Source organism: Trachypithecus francoisi, unplaced genomic scaffold (genome assembly GCF_009764315.1).
Source record: "Trachypithecus francoisi isolate TF-2019V2 unplaced genomic scaffold, Tfra_2.0 Lachesis_group5, whole genome shotgun sequence".
NCBI lineage: Eukaryota > Metazoa > Chordata > Mammalia > Primates > Cercopithecidae > Trachypithecus > Trachypithecus francoisi.
Window position 1 is genome coordinate 74,163,143 of NW_022681470.1, and position 25,109 is coordinate 74,188,251.

The 25,109-nt window shown below is 38.9% G+C and overlaps 1 protein-coding gene across 4 annotated transcripts in view; it reads right to left on the minus strand.

The window, feature by feature from the left end:
• The window catches only part of ESRRG (estrogen related receptor gamma), a 657,690-nt gene that overhangs the window by 573,691 nt on the left and 58,890 nt on the right, over positions 1–25,109 (minus strand). Inside the window, exon 1 of one of the 4 annotated variants that reach the window (XM_033200762.1) lies at positions 24,828–24,945. The exons of the other annotated variants lie outside the window; for them this stretch is intronic. The gene's annotated coding sequence lies outside the window, so the exon portion shown is untranslated. Of the gene's footprint in view, positions 1–24,827; positions 24,946–25,109 lie in introns of those variants that run through there. 4 annotated transcript variants of the gene reach the window in all.

Genomic DNA, 25,109 nt, shown 5'->3' on the forward strand with positions numbered 1-25,109 from the left:
GAGGCAACATAGCAAAATCTCGTAAAAAAAAAAAAAAAAGAAAAGGCTGGATGGCACATGTATACATATGTAACAAACCTGCACGTTGTACACATGTGCTCTAGAACTTAAAGGATAATAACAAAGAAAAGAAAAGACTGGGCAGGGTGGCTCATGCCTGTAATCCCAGAATTTTGTGAGGCTGAGGCAGACAGATCACTTGAGGTCAGGAGTTCGAGACCAGCCTGGCCAAGATGGTGAAACCCTGTCTTTATAGAAATACAAAAATTAGCCAGGCATAGTAGTAGGTATCTGTAATCCCAGCTACTCAGGGAGCTGAGGCAGGAGAATCGCCTGAACCTGGGAGATAGAGGTTGCAGTGAGCCAAGATTGCACCAATGCACTCCAGCCTGGACAACAGAGTGAGACTCTATCCCAAAGCCAAAAAAAAGAAAGAAAGAAAGAAAAGAAATGCATGCTGTAATGGAGTTGCAAAAACAAATTCTCAAAATGCTGTAGAAAAATTATGTCATTGTGTTTTAGTCATTAGATGTCCATAGATTATTCAAGAATAAATATTAATAAAAAAAATTGTATGTTACCAAAATGAGCTCTTGTGTTCCAAATAATTTGCGTGGCATGACAAATAAATCATTGGCCTTGTTCCTAAAATGTGGTAGTTGTTTTGTTTTTTACCCTGAGAGTGCAGAAGAAGAGTCCCTTTGTGTTCTTTTGCCAGCCACAAAAGGACTGGCTATCGTCATGGTTATTATCACCAGACATGGGGGCAACATGGGAAGAAGAGGTTGGTACATTTTTCCAGGAGTAAGGGCATTTGGAAACTCCATGGTGGGTCCCAATGGCACAAAGGCTCTTGTGTATGGTACTACTTTACAAGAAAGGTTCAGCCAATTCCTCAGCAGCTGTGAAGTTGTCAGCCGTGGCGTTCTTTACAAAGCTGGGTGGCTGCTTATTGCTGACATGTTTGGTTTTGAGCTCTGAAAAAAAAAAAAAACCTCACTGGAATGTTGAGCTAGGCAAAGACAGCAGATGCCCACAATGAAAAAGCCCATTGTACATCAGGTGCTTAGGAAGTTTCTGGAAACTACTGACAAAACATGAGTATTTTTCTACTAAGTTTGCACTTAGCCATTTCAGTTGTTTTTCATCAAAATATCTCAACTTCCCCCTCTTGTACTTGACAGCCAGACTACAGACGATCCAATAGGCTATTGATCATACTCTTTTCTAAAGGTCATACTGGGGGGAGCATAAATACTCAAGAAACCACACGTTTCTCTAAGGAAGAGGCACATTTCATTTGCCTTCCCATTTAACCTCATATGGGCTTTTATGAATACCAAGACGCAGAAACGTCTTGGAAATGTCCACGAGAGGTTTGGTGTAGTACTTGTGATCATTTTCTGAGATTTTCTCAATTTGAGGGCCGACTCAAAAGAAAGGACAAAATATGTGTGACAATCTTCCTAGATGCTAGTCTAAGCAAAGACTACTTAACAGCATATTTCAGTATCTTCTAATAGAAAAAAACAGTCTCCCTCCGAGAAGGTTGCCACACCAGTTCCTGGGACTAGATCTTGCCACAACTGTGTCTATTTAGGTTGTAATGACCTGAACAAAGCTAAATGTATGGCTACTGTGGTTATTATACAGGTGCCTGGCAATAAAATACTATTCCTTAGCAAATAAAGAGACATAGGAGGTGAAGAAAGGTCAAGGAAAAAAACAGATGAGAAATCAATGTCAAAAGAGGTCACTTTATGAGCTTCAAAGGGAGCTACAGTCATTGATTATAATATCACTGAAACAACACAGGCCCTGTGAGATCTGAAATTACATTTCCAGTCTAAATTTATAGAACTCACTGCAGACTCTGGTTGTGATTGTAGCACATTAACGGGAGCCTACCAAGTAAGCATGATTTAGATGGCCACAGGCAGAGGTGAATTCAGTTTTTCCTGGGTTTAGATGACTAGGTGTGCGATCAAGAAAGGTTCAGAATAAGTTTCTTCTGCAATTTCAGGGACATTGCTGGTAATAGTTAGGGGCTGGAACAAACTTTCAAAAACACAAATCTAATTATGTCAGTGTCTTGCTTACAAACCACCAATGGCCCTCTTTTTCATACACGATAAGGTTTAGAATCCTTAGATGAAAGGCAAGGCCTTTCTTATGAGTTGTGGTGCTGAACCCCTATTAATCTCAATAAGGAAAACATGAGGTTCAAGGGGTAGAAGAAGAGACTCAGAGCCAATAAACAAGATGTGGGGTTTCATTAGGGAATTCTAGAGGGAAAAGAGTCCAGTGGTGGCAGGCTGTACAGGAGAAACATCTTATATGCAGAAGCAGTCCGGTGGCAGTGAGCTGGACAAGATATCCACTTTCTTACAATCCAGTGGCAGGTTGTGCAGGAAAAAAACTGCAAACACTTGCAAATAGCACGCACTTTATATAACATTTCCTCTTAACACTTTCCCCTTAACCACCTCCACCTGGCAACCTTCATGTACTCCAAAACCAGGGCTTCAATCCCCTGAACAGCCACGGAATATAGGCTGGGGCTCAGATGTTCCTCACAGACAAAGAACGAATCTCCAGGTTGGCCACTTCTGGATTCCCTCTTCAGATGCGTCTGCCACACAGGGTCATTCTAAGGGTATGCCTAAGTTATTGCTCTCAGGTACATTTACACTACATGAGGCCACTGGAGTCTCCTTTTGAGATCATCTGAGGCTCCAACTATCCTAAAATTCTTTCAGTTTTCCAAATCTAGTGTCCTTTTCCCCACATCCAGATGTCTATACAATTATTTTCTGGCTGCAATACCCTCTCTATTCTCGTAAAATATTCCTTTATTCTCTCCTTGTCCCATTTCCTTGCCATAACAGATCCTAGGCTCACCAAACCCTATCTCCTTTTCTCCTTAGGTACATAGCTACACTGCCCTTCCCAGCTTCCCTTGCTGTCAGGTAGATCTACATGATGGAACTCTGGCCAATGGAACATGGGTGAAAATTATATTTAACATCTGTGGTCCCTAAAATCTGTTCTTGAGATCCTCCATGTTCTCTTTCTCCCAGTGATTCCAACTCTGAGGCCCTTGGGAGTGGCCTTGGGTCCCTGAATAACTACGTGGAGAGGAACAGCCTACTCACCAAACCCTGCAATCCATGTTAGACTGTGGCGTAAGTGAGAAATACTTTAAGACACCAAAAGGATTAGGGTGTTTGTTTCAGCAGCTAGTCTACTTTGACCAATGCACTCAACCAGATATTATTAATTACATTTTATTTATTGTCATTGTGGTTATTTTTATAGGTCACCATATATTTATTTCTGGAAGAAGTCTGGGTATAAATAGAAACTCATGTTTATTAAAGGAAAGAATTCATACTAAAACAAAAGCAAAACTATACAAGACTTTTTCCACTTCTGGGCTGACTGGCTGAGTTGTCTAGAACATGGTGCCATTGAGATTGGTTGAGGGGTCCAGAAGAAAGCCTTTCTGTGGGCCCAGGATACATTCCTTTCTCCTGAGCTGCTGTTTCTCAGATGTACGCCACTAAACATAAAGGACGCAATTTACAATACTATGAGAGTAGGGGGATTCTGGAAAGATGCTGGCCATGATGACAGCATAGTTTTTCAATCCTTTGACTACTACACAAATAGAGCAACTAGATAACAAAACCCCAAATTCCTGTCAACATTTAAAACAAAACTAAGAGACAAAGTTTCCTCTTGAACCCCAAAATACCAGTTAATGGGGCAAACCACAAACAGTCAGAAATTCTGCATGGAATCATCATCTGGGTGGGAAGAAGAAGGAAACAATGGGTATCTATGGACCCGAGAACAAGAGAACCCAGAATCGCTAATTGTACTCACTGGAAAGTTCAGTGGGCCACTGTGAAACAACAGCTCTCACTGGGAGGGGTTTTATCCTCTTTACCATCCGAGTACAACAGGCACATGGGAAAGAGGACTGAGGGAGATGGAACAATTTACTCCTCATGAACTGTGCAGCCACCTGGCCCCCTTCCAGTATAAGCCCCCACTAATGAGAAACTACTGAGAGTGGCTTCACATTTGAGCCATATGGAACAAGAGTCTAAAGAAAGAGAAGGTCTTGACCAAAGTGGTTGAGGAGAAAACAGAAAGGGAATCTCAGGAAGCATCTACCATATCTACTATATTTTTAAAATGCTACATACACATGAAAAGGCAGTTCTGTCAAGTTAGTGAGATTTCCTGAATCGTACCTCATTCTAAACTGTCAGAAAAGTTAAATTCACATAAAAATGAACAATGAAATAGTATCAAGGTCAAGGTCATAGACAGTTATTATAATTACAAAATAGAATAAGGAGCAGAATCACATCTTATAAAAGCATGCTGAAAGCTGTTACCTGTAATTTCAAAAGAAACTTAAAGACATTAAGAAATGATACAAAGTACAAAAGAACACTACCATCTGATTAGAAAAGCTCATAAATAGGGAGACAGGACTGAAAAAAAATTATAAATAAAAGAAAAAGTCACTTCAGAAATGTCAAGTAAACCAGAAAAAAATAAACACAACAGATAATCTATTAATAAATTTAAAAGGTGAAAAGGAGGAAAACTAAAAACTCAAAAAGCAATATAAAGATAAAAATAATTTAAGACAAGCTTGTCCAACCCGTGGCCTGCGGGTTGCATGCAGCCCAGGGTGACTTTGAGTGCAACCCAACACAAATTCGTAAACTTTCTTAAAACATTATGAGGTTTTTGTTTTTTGCCAAGTTCTTTTTTTTTTAGCTCGTCAACTATCATTAATGTTAGTGTATTTTATGTGTGGCCCAAGACAATTCTTCTTCCAATGTGACTCAGGGAAGAAAAAAATTGGACACCCCTGAATTAAGAGAAAAAGGAAATTGTGAACATAGGCAAAGAAAATTGAACATACGGATAAGCAGAGACTGTGAACAAGAAAAGCAAGGGAAGAGAACAAATGCTAGAGACTGTAATTCAATAAAATGTCCTGAAGTAAAAAAAAAAATTGAAATGATATTGAAAAGCTGTGCCATGTATCTGAAAATATTGATCCAAAACAGACCAATAGTAGCAAACTCTCTGAGTTTCTGAGCAAAAAGAACACATGGCTTATAGTATAAAGAAAATTAAACTATTGTCAGACTTTCTAAAGCAAATGCTTTAGGCTAGAAGAAAATAGAGTAGCCTGCTTAATATACTAGAAAAAAGAAAGGGGTTTTATATCCAGCAAAACTGACTTGTAAATATGAAGGACTCAAACAAGTTATTATGAATACAGTTAAGAACTTAGGCAATATTGTTTCCATAAGTCCTTTCTAAGTAGCATATTAGAGAATGAGCTTCTGATGATCAAAATAATTAGAGAGAACATAAGCATAAGGACTGGTGGTGAATATTAAGTATATGGTTTCCTGTGGATTTATGTTTAAAGGAGACTAACAGAGAGCAGAGTGTCTGATGTCTCTGTGCTCTGACAATGTAAATAGAGCACACCTATTTAAAAATGAAGGAAGGTGGGACAACCACATGCAAAAAATGTTGTAATGTTTACAATAACCACATTAGTACTGGTATTAGTATCATCCTCCCGAGATTACTGCGCATATAATATGTGATAAAATAATGATTACTATTGGGATATTATTATTCTATTATTCCCTGTGTCCTTGAGGGTCCAGATATTTTGGGAAGGAAGGAGATCTAACTGTAATGTAGAAGAGGCTAAATAAAACTCTGTCAAAGTAAATTTGAATTGGAGTACTAATAAGAACTCATAAGTTCATAAAACATAATACAATAAACTATAGATATTATAATGTAAATATAGAATAAACTATATAAAATATAAGATAATATAAACTAATAAAAACTATAAGTATAAAACTATAAAATAATAAAAATTATAAGCTATAAAATAATAAAAACTACATAAATAAACAAAATAAATTGCAGCATATTATAGAATAACTATAGTATACTATATAATAATATAATATATATCCACAAGGATCAAACCTGACTATGATCCAGTCCCAGGTGCCAATTTACAAGAAATGCAGGGGGCAGAGGAACATATTGAACTGCACTGTGAGCCTGAACTCAGGCTCAGGTTAACTATACTAGTTATTACATTACTACTATATAATAACGATAGTATATTATATAATAACTATCCTCTATAAATGTTAAGAAACAATGACCAATCCAGTACCAGCGAGCATCCCTAGCACCTAGACTGTAGTCTTCAAATAACATTTCTTACCTAAAGAAAGCAGAGCTTCTTGGAGAAATGGTTGATTTCAGGTCTAGGAGAGGAAATGTATAGATATGCCTGAAGAGTCTTATTTGCCCCACAGCGGGGGAGCTATCAGAAGTTTGTAAGGCTATGACAAAAGGACTCAAGAACCAACTTGCTGTTGCCCCCGCTGGCTAACGTGGAACTGTTTGAGCTTCACTAATGATTGCCGTCTTTTCAAGCACCACCTATAGTCTTGCCAAAGGGATCAAACCTGAGTGTGATCCAGTCCCAGGTACCAATTTGCAGGAAATGTAGGGGGCAGAGGGACATATTAAACTGCACTGTGAGTACATAATATACACAACTCAGGTTCAGAAGAACTATACAGGTCAAATGGCTCTGGTCCCTCAATAGATAAACTGCAAGGAAATAAAATGAATTAAGGAGAAACTTAATGTTTAAAAGAGAGTTAAAGGGCTTGTCATTTTTTAAATGGGCAAGACTAGACTAGAGTGTTTGAGGATGCACACTGGATGACATATGTATTTTTTAAAAATACAAAGAAAATATTATTACAATAGTATCATGATTACTTATGAAGAATACAAAGGACTATAATTGGGTAAAGCACATGAAGGGGCTTTGGGGGTGGCAAAATTCTGTCTCTTGTCCTGGCTGGCATATGCATATATATGTATATACTTATTCAACATCAATACAATATATAAACATATAGTATGCTAGGCCATACACTGTATTCATGTGGATTTCTCTATTTGTGTTTTAATTACAAATTAAATTGGGGTAGAGGCATAAAATCTGCATTTTAATGAATACAATGGTGATTCCAAATTGGTGGTTCTCAGACTACACTTCTCAGAAAGGTAAGGACTGAAGCAAGTTTCTCAGCACTCCAGTAGTGTGCACCTATCATCCAGAAACTACTCAACCCTGTGGTGCTTTGTGTATTTTATGCCATTTAATCTTCACCATGTAAACACACACAATAATTTTTAAAAGACTGTGAGTTTCTCACTACCATCCAATATCCTACTGAGAAGATAGTGTAAAGCACATGGTTGAAGCGGAAAATAATGTTAGCAAATCATGATTAAAGTCACATTGTAAAGGTTCACAAATATCTTTGCAAAGTTATATTTAATCTGGAAGATGATGTAGATCCTCTTAAAAGATTTCTTGAGTCCAGCAATTCCCCCTTTCCTCTGAACTTCTTTTTTTTTTTTTTTTTTTTTTTTTTTTGAGACGGAGTCTTGCTCTGTCACCCGGGCTGGAGTGCAGTGGCCGGATCTCAGCTCACTGCAAGCTCCGCCTCCCGGGTTCCCGCCATTCTCCTGCCTCAGCCTCCCGAGTAGCTGGGACTACAGGCGCCCGCCACCTCGCCCGGCTAGTTTTTTGTATTTTTAGTAGAGACGGGGTTTCACCGTGTTAGCCAGGATGGTCTCGATCTCCTGACCTTGTGATCCGCCCGTCTCGGCCTCCCAAAGTGCTGGGATTACAGGCTTGAGCCACCGCGCCCGGCCTCCTCTGAACTTCTTAATGTCACCACCATTTACTTGATTCTCTTATTTGGATAATTAAGATAAGAGAGCTAAAGAAATATGCTGCAAAATAAACCCTGGCTATAAAAGTAGTGCCAGGCAGGTGAAGAGTGATGGGTTGGTGCCACGTTCGTGGATTCAGCCACCTTAACCCTGTTTATAGCGATTTAATAGAAATCCACTCGCTCTGCCATGCATATAAAATTAAGTTTATCCTAAGATTTTTTTACTTTTCAAGCATCTAAATTCCTCAATTTCTCTGAGAATAGGCTAGGACCCAGAAGAAAAAAGTCAACTTTGAGTAATCGAATCAAAATGATATTGAACACTAGAGAGAGAGAGAGAGAGAGAGAGAGAGAGAGAGAGAGAGAAGGGAATAAATGCCTCTGAGAATTTCTGGTGCCCAAACACTCAAAGCAAATGTACAGGAACCCTCTTGAGACTGTGGAGAAGACATTCCTTAGAAATAACTACCTTATATCCATTATTCTATTTTGAAATATATCAAACTTTCGTGGGTCGTCTTTTTTATTTAGTATGTTAAATATTTTTAGTGACCACAAAGAATAATCATAAGGGATCCTGTGGATTTCTTCTTTTTTGCCCCCAAAAAAGGTCTTAAGTTCTTCCATTCCAAATTATCTATCCAGGGGGATTTTCAGGAGTTAACAATGTGTAAAATGTTCCTTGTTCAAGACGAAGACAAAAATGAAGCTTTTGAAATTGCCCGTGTCACAGTTAGGATAAAACAACCTGCCTATCAGCAGAGCATAATGCTACCCCCTATTACAAAAGCATTGCCTTCCCGGTTCCTTTAGGAAGAGGTGGAGTATGAAATCGCAAATAGATAACAAAATGTAAGCCCCCAAAGAGAGAGCGAATATATATCAAAATAGCTAAATGCATGTAAATAAGTACTAAATTTAACAGGCATGAGTAATGCAGACCTCACAGGAGCCATCTTGCCTAGGACTGCTTTCACGCTTCCAATTCAAAGGATATAAATGGGTTCTCCCCACACTTAAATATGGAATAAAAAGACAGTGGCACCGGACTATAGAAGAGGTAAGCCCAAATTCGCAGAGGTTTTATTAAAAACAGGAAAAGGTCAGTCCTCTTCCCCCAAAGGAATGTCCAGGGCTTGTAGGAATTATTACTCCAAGATAGTTTCTTTATTAAATTCACTGTGCAGAAATAGAAAGACAAGGCCAGGGGAGAACTAGAAAGACACAGAATGTCTTACTTTTGTCCAGCCTAAGCGTTGCCACAATCTAAATTTAATGTCAAGATACCTCCTCTTCACTGTATCTACAAATCAGATATATGTAGAAACCCAGAGTAAATCCTTAATGAATTAAGAAATTATGCAATTATACAATCCACTAATGATAAATTTATCATCTATGTGCTTTCCTCAAAATAAAACAAATAAGATAAATTCAGAGTATTGTGCCAGTTATAACATCTGCAAAAACCTCACTGCTCACCAATGACATGAAACAGCCATGTACATTTTAACCTATGTTTGCTTCTAGTTAAAATCAAGTGTTCGTTAATGAATGAGTTTGAGTAAATTTATAGATCGAGGGCAGTCCAGCACTGCCTTGTTTAGCAAACATTTTTCAACATGGGCAGTCACAGGGAAATCTCAAGCCCAAGTTAAGCGCCAACTTAAAATGGATTCCCGAGACACCCCTGGTGTGTGAATTAATTCTATTTGTATTAATATTTGGAATGTCACGCAGGATGCCGCAGCTGGCTTTGTGTGACACTCTGGCACTCTCTCCACAGCATTTTTATCATTAAAATGACCATGTTTTAAAAGCAATGACATACTGTGTGAGAGACTTTATAAGAGTGAGAAGGATGAAAAGCTGGAAATTTCTCTACTGGCCTCTGCCTATTAAAAACCCTACCTTTACAAGAGCAGGGCACATTTTGCTGTCAAAGAACAGGGCACTGTATTCAATTTCAGTGCAGTGAGGGGTTTGGGTAACCCTGTTTCTTTACATTTGAGATCACAGCACTTCTAGAAAAGTCAACAGAATCAGCTGCTCCAAAATAATGTCCACAACTCAGGTACACGCACATAAAAATACTCCTTGTGAGGAGGTAAGAAATTAAAGTAACATCTGGCAGAGAAAAATTTGTTCTCAAGAGCTAAAACCAAAGAGGATTGTCAGAGCTTGAGGTCTTCTCTTTGGAAAGCCTCGGTAACCAGCGCTACTGGTTTTGTGGTAACAAGACAGGGCCGGTTTAGATCAGTGAACACCAGGTACAGACGAACACCTCTCTTCAGTCTACGGTTTCAAATGTTTCTTAACATCAAACACTTTTATGGCTTGGAAATGAAAACATCACCTGGTTTGGGTTGTATTTCTTTCCCTTCCAGAATTCCAGTGAAGATGACAATAAAACTAATAGAGCTACAGAGAGCAGGAAGAATCATTGAAAACAAGGATAAGGTGCCTGCTACTTCATCAGCTCTTAAATAATCAAGAAGGAACTCTAGTGTGTACCTATGTGACCAACTGTTTTCTACCTCTGTTGAGATCTAACAGCAGAATCCATTCTAGGAGAATATCTGATCTGGGACTTTGGGGTTTTATATATTGTTACCCTTCCCCTCCTCCTCCTCCCTATTTAATGGGTTCTAGAAAAAGCATAGGAGATTGCAGTTTCAGCAGACAGGGAAAAGAGGGCTGATATGCTTTACATAGTTATTTTTATATTTAATCCAAGAGCAAGAGAGGACTAAGCAACCCAGCTGACTCTAAAAAGCATTTTAGGAAGTTGGCAACTGAACAAGCCACCTCCTGCTATCTCCTACTGTGAAGTAACTGTATCCAGCGTATAGATATGTTCCTCAAAGATATCAATAGCATAGATAATTAAGTTAGTGCAGCAAACTAGCTACATTCTTTGAAGTGTGGAGACAGTTGGTACGCTAACCTTTCCCTCACCTGATAGGCTAAGCTTACAATCTCCTCACACATGTTAACAATCTCATGACCTTTAGTCCGTCCTCATTATCACATCAGTTTGGTTACCCAGCCACGTGGGGCCTACCATAAAAAGGGCTGCTTATAAACTGGGATAGTGAGTTAACAGGCTCAAAGACAGACTCCACTTGGTAGGAAGAACCTCCAACTAGAGAAGCTAAAACTCTCTAGATTAAGCTATCCTGATGCAGAAAAGAAAGAGCATCACAGGGTGGGAAGAGGGACCAGCTGACCCAGACATCATCAAACTCTGGAGTGCATCAGAATCTTAAGAGGTGTTTCTAAGTATACCAGATACTGGATCCCGCCCTCTAGAGAGTCTTACTGAAAGCACTGGGGTAGAGACATAAAATCTGCATTTTAATGAGTACAATGGTGATTCAAAATCTGTGGTTCTCAGACTACACTTCTTAGAAAGGTAAGGACTGAAGCAAGTTTCTCAGCACTCCAGTAGTGTGCACCTATCATCCAGAAACTACTCAACCCTGTGGTGCTTTGTGTATTTTACGTCATTTAATCTTCACCATGTAAACACACACAATAAATATGTGTGTGTATACACAATAAATACATACACACCATATATATATACACATATATATATTTGTAAAATACACAAAGCACAAGGGTTTAGTATATGTGTGCATTTTTCATTATTTAATCTTCATGACATACATATATTGTATGTATATATACACATTGTATAGATGTTGTATGTATATGTATATATATTGTGTGTATATATGTTGCATGTACATTACATACAGATGTGTGTTGTGTATATATACACATATGTATGTATATACGTATGTTGTAAAGATTAAATGATATGTGTATGGGTGTATATATAAGTATATATATATATGTTGTGAAGAGTAAATGATGAAAAATACACACACATATATACAATTTGATTCATTTTATAACCACAGAAACTGAGGCTGAGCGATGTAAAGTAACTTGATCCAAGGTCACATGCTAGTAAGTGGCAAAGCCACGTGCAGAACCCAGATGTGCCCCTACCAAATGGACCCACAGAGCACCATGGAGAGAAGTCTCAAAGAAGCTGCAGTCCTTCCCAATGTATGTTTAATTCACCTGCTTTTCAGGCCTTCTTCCCTCCACAGAAGACAAGAGTGAATGAGGCCAGGAGATTGAGAAAAGGCTGCAGCTAACAGGTACAAAATATCAGAAGTTGTCCAAAATACAGGCATTCCTTACCAATTGTATTACCACTTGCACTAATAAATTTCATGTAGAGATCAGCCGTTAGGCACAGAGAAGCCTGCTATGAGTAAATGAAATATGGCTGTCCTTTGAATCAGAAGGGGATAAAGAACATGTAAAATGGGTCTCTTTTTATTCCACTCTCTACCCTACCCTGGTTATGCTAGACCCTGCATAAACTCCCTAAACCTGAATATATCCTGACTGTGTTTTACTCTGGGGTTTTAATGAGGAAGAAATAGGAACAAAAAGAAGAAGAAAAAGAAATTACAGTCCCTCCTCTAATGCCCCAAAACAAATGTGAGAATGCCACATTTTCCTGACTCAAGTACCAGGCTTGGGGACTGTATCGCTCCTTGACGGGAAGCCCTGTTATATTAAGAAAAAGGCAGAGGTCTTTCAACTGCTACTAGAAAGATAAATAGCCTAGGATATCCATTAATGCCCCATAAATTCTGCTGCTCAGAATGCTGATATATTTCTAGTGATTTGTGATGTTTTCCTTTCTGGTTTTTGATGGCAACTTAGGTTTAATACAATAGACTGGTTTGGCAAAGGTAAAACGCCTAGCTATGACAAACTTAATTCCCTAGACTCAAAACCCTCAGCAGGTGTGAAAACAGCAAATCTAGTTAACTTCCCAATTCCCATAGGAATCTCCACTGGGAATATGACTTTCGATGTGGCATTTCTAGGGGAAATTGTTGTTAAAGGCATTCTTGGAGAATCTCCCGAGGCTTGCTTAGAGAAATTTTACCTATTTCTCTTTCAAACCTGAGGTTTCAGTGGATCTGACCCACCCTGATGATGAAATCTTAAAGGACAGCCTCATCTCCCTTCTGAAAATGTTGGGAAGGAGGCTTAGAGAACAGTCAACTAAAAGGTGACAGCCACAGGTGGGAGTGACCACTTCATATTTACAGGACTGAGCCACACTGGATACTGTCATTTACACAGAACCTGAAGACCAGTTCAGTCACATACGGCTTTGGGGAGGAAAAGACAGGCATGCATGGGATCAGCTGCAGAACTGGCAAAGAGAGAGTTACACAATCATTTTCTTTTCTCCCTCTAGAAGCAAATATAAACCTACTTTATGATGGCAGTCCTCATTTCCCAGAGAAGCACTTTTGCAATAATAACACCATAGAATAAAAGCTTGAGTGACCAGGGGCATTTGGAAAAATAAAGCCTTCCCACTTCCAAGTATTGTGCTGTCATTGTCCTGTTCCTTACATTTTCTATCAGGAGCTCACCATATTCCTACATACTCCAAGATTGAAGGGCACAGTTATTGTCCCTCCCCAGTGGCGTGGCTTTGAGGAATAGCTGAATTATCATGTGGACAGTCACTCTGAACAGTCTCTGGAACATTTAGTAAGCTCTCTATAAGTTGTAGCTATTGATATTGTTGTGCTGGTGTTGTTAAATGTGGCTCAATTAGCCACAACACACGTATTACATGCCAAATATTTTTAAAGCAAATATGTGGCTTGTTTATAGTTTTCATCTGTATTCTATACCCATGGGGAGTATTTTTTTTTTTTTTTTTGAGACGGAGTCTTGCTCTGTCACCCAGGCTGGAGTATGTGGTGCAATTTCAGCTCACTGCAAGCTCCACCTCCCGGATTCACGCCATTCTCCTGCCTCAGCCTCCCGAGTAGCTGGGACTACAGGCACCCACTAATTTTTTGTATCTTTAGTAGAGATGGGATTTCACCGTGTTAGCCAGGATGGTCTTGATCTCCTGACCTCATGATCCACCCACCTCGGCCCCCCAGAGTGCTGGGATTACTGGTGTGAGCCACTGAGTCTGGTCTCCCATGGGGAGAATTCTAATCATGAAAGCAGCCATTTAAAAAAGATGAAAATATTTAAGCTACCTACTTTCTGTTTTACCTTTTACATTTTTAAGTGTCTAGAGCAGGGCTTCTCAGCCTAGGCACTGTTGACATTTGGGGCTGGATAATTCCTTGTTGTGTGGGGGGATGCGTGATGTTTAGCAGCATCCCTGGGCTCTATTCACTAGATGCCAGTGGCATCCTCTTCCAGTCTTAACAATCCCAAATCTCTCCAGACATTGCCAAATGTCCTTTAGGGGACAAAACTGCCCCTGAGAACCACTAGTCTGAGCCATTTTGAAATAGATGAATGAACTACAGATATAAGTTCTCTAAAATGTGCCTCAAATGTGAGATGGTATGCTCTCACCAAGGATTTCACTTACACCACAAATAGCATTTTATAAGAAGTAATCTGAAACCCATATCCTAACAAGAACAGTGAGATGCTTGGCACTAACAAGTTATGGTGAGCAAAATAGTCCAAACTTGTTCACATATGCAAACTCAACATTTAATTTTCTGCAAGATTACCCACAATAATTACAAAGTTTCTATAATACAGCCTTAAAAGCTTGGAACTATGAGATCCATAAGAATTGATTCTTTATCTTTTACCTTTACTGTGTATGGTGTCTGTGCAACATAGCAAATGAATGTAGGCAATATTTTCCTCTAATTTCTAGGAGTACTAAAGTGAAACTTTCCTAAAATTAAATTGATTATTAAATAATCCAATGGAGGGAAATACAGAGTGAACTCGAATGTACAAACAACACTAAGGTAAACCAAAGACCATTTTGCTTATAAGCATGTATCCTTCAACTGAACATAGCTGTTGCACATATGATAACTAATAGCTTGACACTCTAAAAGTAATGTTGAAATATGAGTTGCTACCAGTTAATGATGGTTTGAGGACAAAGAGTTGACATCTATATGATACCAATTTCTTTAGTCTGCCAGTAACATACAGTATTTTTGGGGCATTAGTAATAGGTTGAATAAACTGTCTGTGTAGATTCTATGGTCAAATGCTGGCTAATGCCATATCAACTTGAAGATTTCAGAGCCATTATCATAAGACATAATTTCTTTATCATAGTCTTAGAATGAACCCAGGCCAAGAAATAATACACAGAGCTGTATTAGGATCTTACTTAACTGATATTAATAGAGTTCATGTGAGAGAAGACATACATTCATTTTTTCACCTTCTGATATCCACATGACTAATAAAGTCTCATTTCAAAGGAAAAAAAACAACCCACAACACTGACACCCACATTTTGGCAAAGTATCAAGCCAATTCCACTAAGGGTATTAGTCGCTTTGATGAAAGAATGTTGCACCATCTCCACACACACTAGCTCTCATTTGGTTGTTCCTTCTCTTTCTAAGATGATGTTACTGACAGGGATTACTCTCTTATTACATGGTAAAGTGGGTAGGACTGCAGACAAACATGGGACCTAAGTTCGCAAGTACAAGGTCATTTCTCTTTGCATAGAGCTACCTCAATCCCATCTTCTGAGAAGCAGAGATTACGATTTCCACACTACCACGTGATCTCACAATGACAGGAAAGCCTGAGGACCCTGGAGGGAAAATAAGTGATCTGCATCCTATGTGAGCCTTCAGGAGCCACTGCACCCTTCCCTGTCTCCTTTCTTTAATTCTTCAATTGAGGACGAAGTCCTTGCACCATCTGGTAGCCATGGCTACCACACTCAATACACAATATGACCTTATGAGTCTTTTTTTTTTTTTTTTTTTTTTTTTTTTTTTTTTTATTATACTTAAGTTCTAGGTACATGTGCATAACGTTTATATCATGTATAACTCCCAAAGCATCCCTCCCTCCTCCCCCCTCCCCATGATAGGCCCCAGTGTGTGATGTTCCCCTTCCCGAGTCCAAGTGATCTCATTGTTCAGTTCCCACCTATGAGTGAGAACATGCGGTGTTTGGTTTTCTCTTCTTGTGATAGTTTCTAAGAATGATGGTTTCCAGCTGCATCCATGTCCTACAAAGGACGCAAACTCACCTTTTTGATGGCTGCATAGTATTCATGGTGTATATGTGCCACATTTCTTAATCCAGTCTGTCACAGATGGACATTTGGGTTGATTCCAAGTCTTTGCTATTGTGAATAGTGCCGCAATAAACATACGTGTGCATGTGTCTTTGTAGTAGAGTAATTTATAATCCTTTGGGTATATACCCAGTAGTGGGATGGCTGGGTCATATGGTACATCTAGTTCTAGATCCTTGAGGAATCGCCATACTGTTTTCCATAATGGTTGAACTAGTTTACAATCCCACCAACAGTGTAAAAGTGTTCCTATTTCTCCACATCCTCTCCAACATCTATTGTTTCCTGACTTCTTAATGATTGCCATTCTAACTGGTGTGAGATGGTATCTCATTGTGGTTTTTTTTTTATATATCTCCAGTGGTGTTTAATCCCCTTCCTAAAGTTTTTCCACACTTAATCTCCAGTCTTCTCCTGCACCAACCCTCTTCTAAGACTGGAATCTCTAAGAGGTAAAATCAACCTGGATCCAGATGTCAGAAAACCCAACTTCTAGTCTTCTGCTATTTTTTTTAACAAGCTGTGTCACTGTGAACAAGCCACATACTCTTGCTAAATTAACTCAGCTGTAAAAGACAGATAAGTTGTGACTTCATAAACTTTCACTACAAAAAAATCATGTATTATTGGAAGAAATACATTGAGAAAAACAGTAGAAGGGAGTCTTTTTGCATGTTATTTCAGTGGAAACAATAAGAAAACAATCATCTAATCAACAAACACAGTTATTCTCAAGCAGTTTTACTCAGAGCTGGTCATATGACCTTCTAAAGAAAAAGGTAAAAAGCGATCACCTTTTCCTCTTTCCAATCATTTTTCTCCCTTTTAGCATTAAAATACTTCAATCCCTAACTTTAATCCTTCCCCCCAACTTCCAGCATTTAAAAAGAATAATTGGGCGGTTCCCAGTATTTTCCCAAGAAGTACCTTAGGGCCTTTGACTAATGGTCTAACTTCAGGGATTATACCTGTGATGGTTAATACTGAGTGTCAACTTGATTGGATCGAAGGATACACAGTATTGATCCTGGGTGTGTCTATGAGGTTGTCGCCAAAGGAGATTAACATTTGAGTCAGTGGACTGGGAAAGGCAGAGCCACCCTTAATTTGTGTGGGCACCATCTAATCAGCTGTCAGCATAGCTAGAATATAAAGCAGGCAGAAAAACATGAAAAGATTAGACTGGCCTAGCCTCCCAGTCTGCAGCTTTCTCCCATGGTGGATGCTTCCTGCCCTCGAACATCAGATTCCAAGTTCTTCAATTTTGGGACTCAAACTGGCTCTCCTTGCTCCTCAGCTTACAGATAGCCTATTGAGGGACCTCGTGATCACGTGAGTTAATACTTAATAAACTCCCCTTTATATATATATATAGTATGTATATATAGATAGGTTGATATAGATATATATATAATATAGATAGATAGCTCCTATTAATTCTGTCCCTCTAGAGAACTCTGACTAATACAATAATTAAACTGACTTAAGAAGGTTGCCTAACCTTGACTTTAACCTTGGAAATACAAGGATTTTTCATCCTCCTCTTTCCACTCTGATTTACATTACATTTCATTTCTCATACAAACATCTAGGGCCTCTCCTCTTTTTCTGGTCCCCTATGCTGACCAAAACCCACATTTTCAAAACAAACATGCAGAGCAGGAAGTACCTCTCAGAAGGGAATTCCATCTGCTCTACAGACAGAGTGCCAGTCGGCCACATCACAGAAGCAGCAGGCAACTCTCCAGGGAAGACATCATAGTGTCTGGTGGACTCCAGGAAGCTAAGCACGAGAAGGCACAGGATTCCCTCCAGGCTCAAGCCTGGATTCTAAGAAAAAAATAATGTTGTAAATCCCAACCCTCACATCATTCTTTAAAGACCAGATGATGGTGTCCCAGACTCAAAGGCAATGGCAAAACCTGCAAAAACAAAAATGGTCCCCTATTTGAATTTCCCAGGAAGACCCTCATTATACACAAAGATATGACTCTCCTCCATCCACATGTCCCTAAGTTGCTCTAAGTTGATTCTAATTAGAAGAGATCACCAAAGTAGAGAGAAAAATCTTTCTGGGGTAAGGGTCCAGGGAATGGGGGTAAAATGCAGAGAATGACTTTCATTTTCGCTATAAGTTGCTGTGATCTTAGGGAAACTACATAACTCAGTTTCATCATCTATAAAATTGGGAAGAATGTGACTTATTTAGCTCACAATATTTTAAAAAATCAATTAAGAGAAGTAAAAGTTATTTTAAAATAAAAATCATCAAATAGTATTAAACACCTAGTATTCTAATACAGATTACTCTAATTTATGTCTATATTTGCAAAAGTACAAAAGGACTTTAGAAAATCTCCAAAGTTAATTATTATTATTATTATTGTTTATTTGAGACAAATCTCACTCTATCGCCCAGGCTGGAGTGCAGTGGCATGATCTTGGATCACTGCAACCTACGCTTCCCAGGTTCAAGCGATTCTCCTGCCTCAGCCTCCTGAGTAGCTGGGATTACAGGCATGTGCCACCAGGTCTGGCTAATTTTTGTATTTTCAGTAGAGACAAGGTTTCACCACATTGGCCAGGCTGGTCTTGAACCCCTGACTTCAGGTGATCCACCCCACTTTGGCCTCCCAAAGTGCTGGGATGACAGGCGTAAGCCACCGCTCCTGACCAATGTTAAAATCTGAAAAAGCAAAATAATGCTTTTCACATTGTCTGTCCTCACATAAATGTACCTATACTTCTTTCTCTCCATACCCCTCTCTGTGTCTATATTTTTACATGAATCTCTGTCTCAAAAGGTAGCAAAGTAGAGTAGAAGAGTTCACTTGATTCGAAGGTAAAATACCATAATGTAATTCTCAATTCCACTATTTCTAATTGTGTTACCTTGGACAAAATAATGTCTGAAATGGAGATGATGATACCAGACAGTCTACTTCCAGAACTGGTGAGCTGTTAAATGAGAGACACCTACTTATGCCTTTCTCTTTCTTTCCTTCTCTCCACTTTCTCTTCTTCCTCCTCCTCCTTCTTCTCCTCATTTTCCCATTTTTCTTGTCCATCACTGTCATTTCTTCTTTTCCATAAACAGAATTAAAGTTGAGTTCTGTGATATTTCTGTGATTATTCAATAGCAAAATTAAATTGCTTTTTATTGCGATTGCCGTCCATGTTTCTGCTATAACACTTTTGAATACCCTAGAATAAATGCAGTTATGTATTCGGTCTCTCTTTCATTGCAAAAAAACAAAAAACAAATAAACAAAAACACCTTTCCCACAAGCCCTGCACATTTTCTCTAACTTAATGAAGCAATATGTATATAGGTAGGAAGTTGATGAATTTGAGACTTGGCTCTCTCACTTATTAGTCTGTGTGAACTTGGGCAAGTTTCATCACTTTTTGGGGGCTCAGTTTTCTCATGTATAACATGGGGTAACAATATCTATCTGATGAGAGTGATGAGAGAATTATATCAATTAAGATACCGGTAAAACAGATCGCCTAAGGCCTGATTAAATGGTAAGTGAACAATAAGGAGCAGATATTATTATGTTAAAGCTAAAAATCAGTTTTATGTATTAATGGCACCATGACTAACTTCGATATTGGCAATTTGTAGGGAGAAGTTCAAAATAGGATGCTGTCCCATCAAATAGCTTGGAGACAGAAACCTCCACTAATGACTAATACTCACTGAATGCTTACTGTATGCCAGACATCTTCTTGGTAATCTACATGAGTTCACTCATTTCATCCTCACAACAATCTGATGAAGTGGATACCACTATTATTTCAATTCAAGATGAGGAAAGAGAGATGAAGAGTAGTTCAGTTGCTTCCCTAGGTCATCGCAGATAGATGAGCCAGAATTCAAACCTCTGGGGTCTAGTTCTAGAGCTACGATGTAAAGCATGTTTCAAAATCATCTTCCTCCAGGAAAGATGGTATCTTCTAAATCAACTGGTATGTTACCAGTAATTTGTGACCAGTAATAAAGTACTGGAGTCTGCTGATTGTTTTCTTTTTAATTTAAATGGGTGCAGTTGTACTTATAATGTCATTATTCATGCTCAGTAGCATTCTGATTTCCTCTCTAGTGTAGAAAAGAAAGCAGTGTCATCCAGGCTAAAGCTCTGGAATGACTGAGTCCAGCGCTCATCTGTGGTATGTGCCTGTGACCCATCAGCATCAGCATCTCTGTCATCACCACCACAGTTATCATCACCACCATCGTATTACTATGTATTGATCACTCTGTGCCAGGGATGTGGTGATCCTTCACATATGTTTTCTGTATGTGTGAATAAAATGTTGAAAACCACTGAGCTCCACCATTCCAGAGGCATACTTATAAGACTTTTCTCATAATTCTACCATATACCACTGACCTGAAGAGGGAAAGAAGAGTACGATAATATTACTGGTATTTATTTTGTGTTAATCACTGGAATAGGCATTTTAAATATATAATCTTATTTAATCCTCAAAATAGGCCTAAAATATAGACATTATAGTTATTTTAACCCCAGCTTTACAACAAAGGAAACCACGGCTCAGAAGGGCTAAGCATCTTTCCCAAGGATTGCAGAATTTTGAAATTATAGCTTCAGGATTTGAACCAGACCCATAATGACTCTTTTGAGCAGTCCCCTTAAGATAGTTTTACTATTTTCTAAACTGGGTGTGTGTGTGGGTTTTTTTTCCTCCTATGACACAGGCTGTCTCTTTTGATATCTATTTATTAGAAAGCAGAAGCTCTCAATAAAGTACTAGATTGAGAATCTGAAATCGCAAGTCATAGCCCTGGTTTTGCAGCTCACGTGTTGTGTGGGCAACTTATTTATCTATTAAAAAAAGGAGTTTCAGCTCTAACCTGCTACATGCTATGATTTCTCTTGAAAAACATAACAAATACCCATTGTAATTCATATGATATCCAGTCATATGATATCTCCCAAGGGCATGTTCTCCGCCCTTGGGAAAGAAGATTTTAGAGAGAAGCCCACTGCACTGATATGCTTATTGACTAGAGCATCAGACAAGGGTGGTTAAAGAGAAGGTTGGCTGGGAAGTGTGAGAAAGTCATCCATCTTGCAGCTGTCCCTGCCTGAATAGTACCATGGCTAAATAAGAGTCTCTCTCTAGAGATCTCTGCTGGCACCTTGTCTTCATTCCTTTCTGGACCAAAAAAAAAAAAAAAAATCCTCATGAAGAATGTATTGCCTTCTACATGCAACTGCCAAAAACCCAACTGTAGGCAAAATCCATCTGACAGAATCTCTTAACTGCTTTGATTCAGTTCTTAAAGGAGATTAGTTGTTGGAAGGTCACAGAGAAGCCATCCTACTGCACATTGCAGCTTGGGGTTTCAAAGCTTTCACTACTAAGGGGATCTCCGTGCTTGATGCCCCTTCTCTCCATGCCATTTAATCAATGAATCAACAAATGGTTACTGAGCAAGGCTTCCCTGGGGTCTGCAGGTCACTTCAGATGTGGCTCTCCTGTTCAATAGCAGGAGAAAGAAAAACGGAATTTTCTTACTCCTCTTAAAGTTTCCATTTATAAAACTAGGGATGGCATCAAAAGACTGTGGGTCTCCCTCATTTTTCGTTCCCTGAACCCTCCGATTCACAAATAAAAATGAAATGTTATGTAGCTGGGACATTATATAAGAGCTGGAAGGGAGGAAGGAAAGAAGGAAGAAAGAAAAGGAGGAAGAAAACAAGGAAGGAAGGAGGAAGAGAAAGAGAGAAGTAAAGAAAAGAGGGAGGGAACAAAAGGGGAGGGAAGAAAACAAGGGAGGGACAACAGGCGAGAAGAATGAAAGAATGAGATCCTTACATTTCAAGGTCAAAAGACACAGTTAACATGTAGACAATGCTCCCAAGATATATACCTTTGGTAGCATAGACACTCCATACTTACTAGTCTGATCATTATTACTGCTCTTTAGTATATGTGATTACCTTTGTGAACCTCTACTTTTAAGCTTTTAGGATTAGAGTAATTATGAATGCCTTTTTTTTTTTTTAGACAGTGTCTCACACTGTCACCCGGGCTGGAGTGCAATGGTGCAATCTTGGCTCACTGCAACCTCCGCCTCCCAAGTTCAAGCAATTCTCCTGCCTCAGCCTCCCGAATAGCTGAGATTACAGGTGCCCACCACCATGCCTGGCTAATTTTTTATATTTTTAGTAGAGACAGGGTTTCACCATATTGGCCGGGTTAGTCTCGAACTCCTGGCCTCAGGTGATCCACCCACTTCAGCCTCCCAGAGTGCTGGGATTACAGGAGTGAGCCACCGCGCCCGGCCATGAATGTCTTTAAGTGTACCTCTGCCTTAACCCTACCAATAGAATCATACATAAAATCTGCATTTAACCTCAATACACATAGTATCAGAAATTCCACATATGAAAAAAAAAAAAACCTCAACTAGCTTTTCTAAGTAATTTGCATGAAAATTTAAAAAATAATGAATATAAATATGACTTTTAGTTTTTAATAACAATGTTATATAGGGTAAGTGCAGTGGCTCATGCCTGTAATCCTAGCACTTTGGGAGGCCAAGGTGGGAGGATAGCTTGAGCCTAGGAACTCGAGAATAGCCTAGGCAACAAAGCAAGATGCCATCTCTACAAAACATTTAAAAAATTGAGTCCAGGAGTTCAAGGTTGCAATAAGCTATGATTGTGCCACTGCACTCCAGCCTGAGCAACAGAGAAAGACCCTATCTCAAAAAAAAAAAAAAAAAAAAATACTTTTTAAAAGCAAAACACTATACTAGGATACAAAATGCATCACCATCTCCCAAGTGATGAAAGTTACTATGGTGTACAGCTGTCACTATGACAGGACCAAACAATGATGTGAACAGCGTCCTTCTCTGTAAAGCACACAGAGCAGGATTCTACTTGACGATATTTTTCCTCAATCAAAAATACAGTCATCGCTCAGTATCCTTCGGGATTGGTTCCAGGATCCCTGCATATACCAGAGCCTAAACATACTCAAGTCCTGCAATCAGCCCTGCTGAACCCACGTATATGAAAAGTCAGCCCTCTGTACATGGGTTTCACATCCCACAAACACGGTAGTTTTGATCGGTGTTGAGCTGTAAAAAAATCTACCCACAAGTGGACTTGCACAGTTCAAACCCATGTTGTTGGAGGGTCAAGATAATAATGAAACCAGCAACAGTTTACTGGACACTTACTCTGCAAAACAGGCTGCTTAATACTTTCCATATGTTATCTCATGTAACTCTTTCAACCAACATTGGGATACATTATTACCCTCAATCTACAGATGAGAATGTGGAAGGTCAGGTAGAGGAAGTCTTTTGCCTAAAAATCTTAAACATAGTTAGGTCCAGAGCAAAACACCAACCCATGTCTGACTCTGAATATTTTGCTTCATAATCACCCTGTACCTAACACTTCTATTCCTATCTTTCAGCTTGGAGAATCAAGGTAAGGAAAAGTAAAAAAGCATATGTTTATTATATTTTACCCCAAACTCCACTTATACTTGGTGTTCCCACACTTGCTTCAAATTTCTCCTTTTCCCCTGCCAACATTAATTACTAGATTTATTCTTTTATATCTTTTTGATAAACATAGCTGGTATTAGAATAGACAACACATCATGAGATCATAGTATTAACCATGATATTTTGAAACATTCTTCAGTCTAAGTATGCAATAAGGCTCTCCAACATCTTAAAAAGATTGATTTTAAAAAAGCTTAAATATAAGCACTATGTTAACACTTAGCACTTACAGTTCTAAACAAAGAGTTTGCCAGATAAAATCTGGAGAGTATGTAGAGGGGGCTGATGCTTTTACATTTTATTGAGTTTCTAAATTATAACCCTCATGCTTTTTCATGTGCTGATTGGTTCTATTACAGTAGAGGTATTAATAGAAAAATACACACCTGAAATTCTATCGTTCAGTATGACACCTGTGTATGTACAATGATGCATCTATTCAGAAGAATCTATATGTTAAAAGGAGTTAAAATAGACATTCTCTTTTGTTCCAGGATGATGCAATTATTTATCCCATCTGTATGTGGAAGGAGGTATGGCTCAAGAAACCAGTTCAGGTCTGTTTCACCTTGAAGCTCAGCACACCTAGACAGAGTCTTTTGCTTAAAGTATCTGTGGTTGCTTGAGACTGTGACTCTGAGCACCTTCATTCCTGCATGCTGTGTACTGACTAGATCCACCCTCCAAATCTGGATAAAGACACAGCTATGCTTCTAAGTGTCCCCTTTCCCCCCAACTTTGGCTACTAGACCTTCTTCACTTATTTTTTTAAAATAAGCGTAGCAGATAACAGCACACCAAACAAACCATGAGGTTAGCACTTAACACAGATACAATTTGCTCCTTATTCTTGGTTGAAGGCAAATTTATGAATACAATCATTTTCACATACTGAAAGCACCTTTACCAGAGAAATGCAAATATTATTGTAATATCTGGTCCTTGTAGAACTCAGAAAATATCTGGGTGGATGAAAACCCTGAGATTAGGACACAGCACTTCTCACAGTATCTGCACGTGCTTATTACCATATTGTAGAAGTTGTTTCTAAAGCAAATAACAGTTTTCAGAAAGACCGAGTTTACGAATTAATCTAGAGACTTAGGGAGAGACAGAAAAGACAGTTGTACCATTTAAAGCTAAGGAACGAAATGACCTATTCCTCTTATGTCAAGACTTGAGAACTTCTAGTACACAATTAGCTTGACCTTCCATAAAGGAAGCCCTGAAATACAGACTTCCTTTTTGTTTCTAAAATAAACGTACTTACCAGTGAAAATCCACAAGTCACCACACTTTGCCCAGAATCACATTGGCCGCCCTTCTCCATGGAAGCACAGAGTGGGACCTGCCAAGTTTGTGGAGATACCTACTTGGGTTGGTTGGAAATAGGTAAGGGGGGAAGAAGGGGCAGAAAAGAAAGACTTTCCCTTTAAAACTGAACAGAAGCTGATACCAAATCACATGACCTTTTACCGTAATTTCTATTAAAATCATTTCATGTCTGGTTGCCTCTGCTCTCCTGGCTCATTTGTATTGTTTACAACAAGTC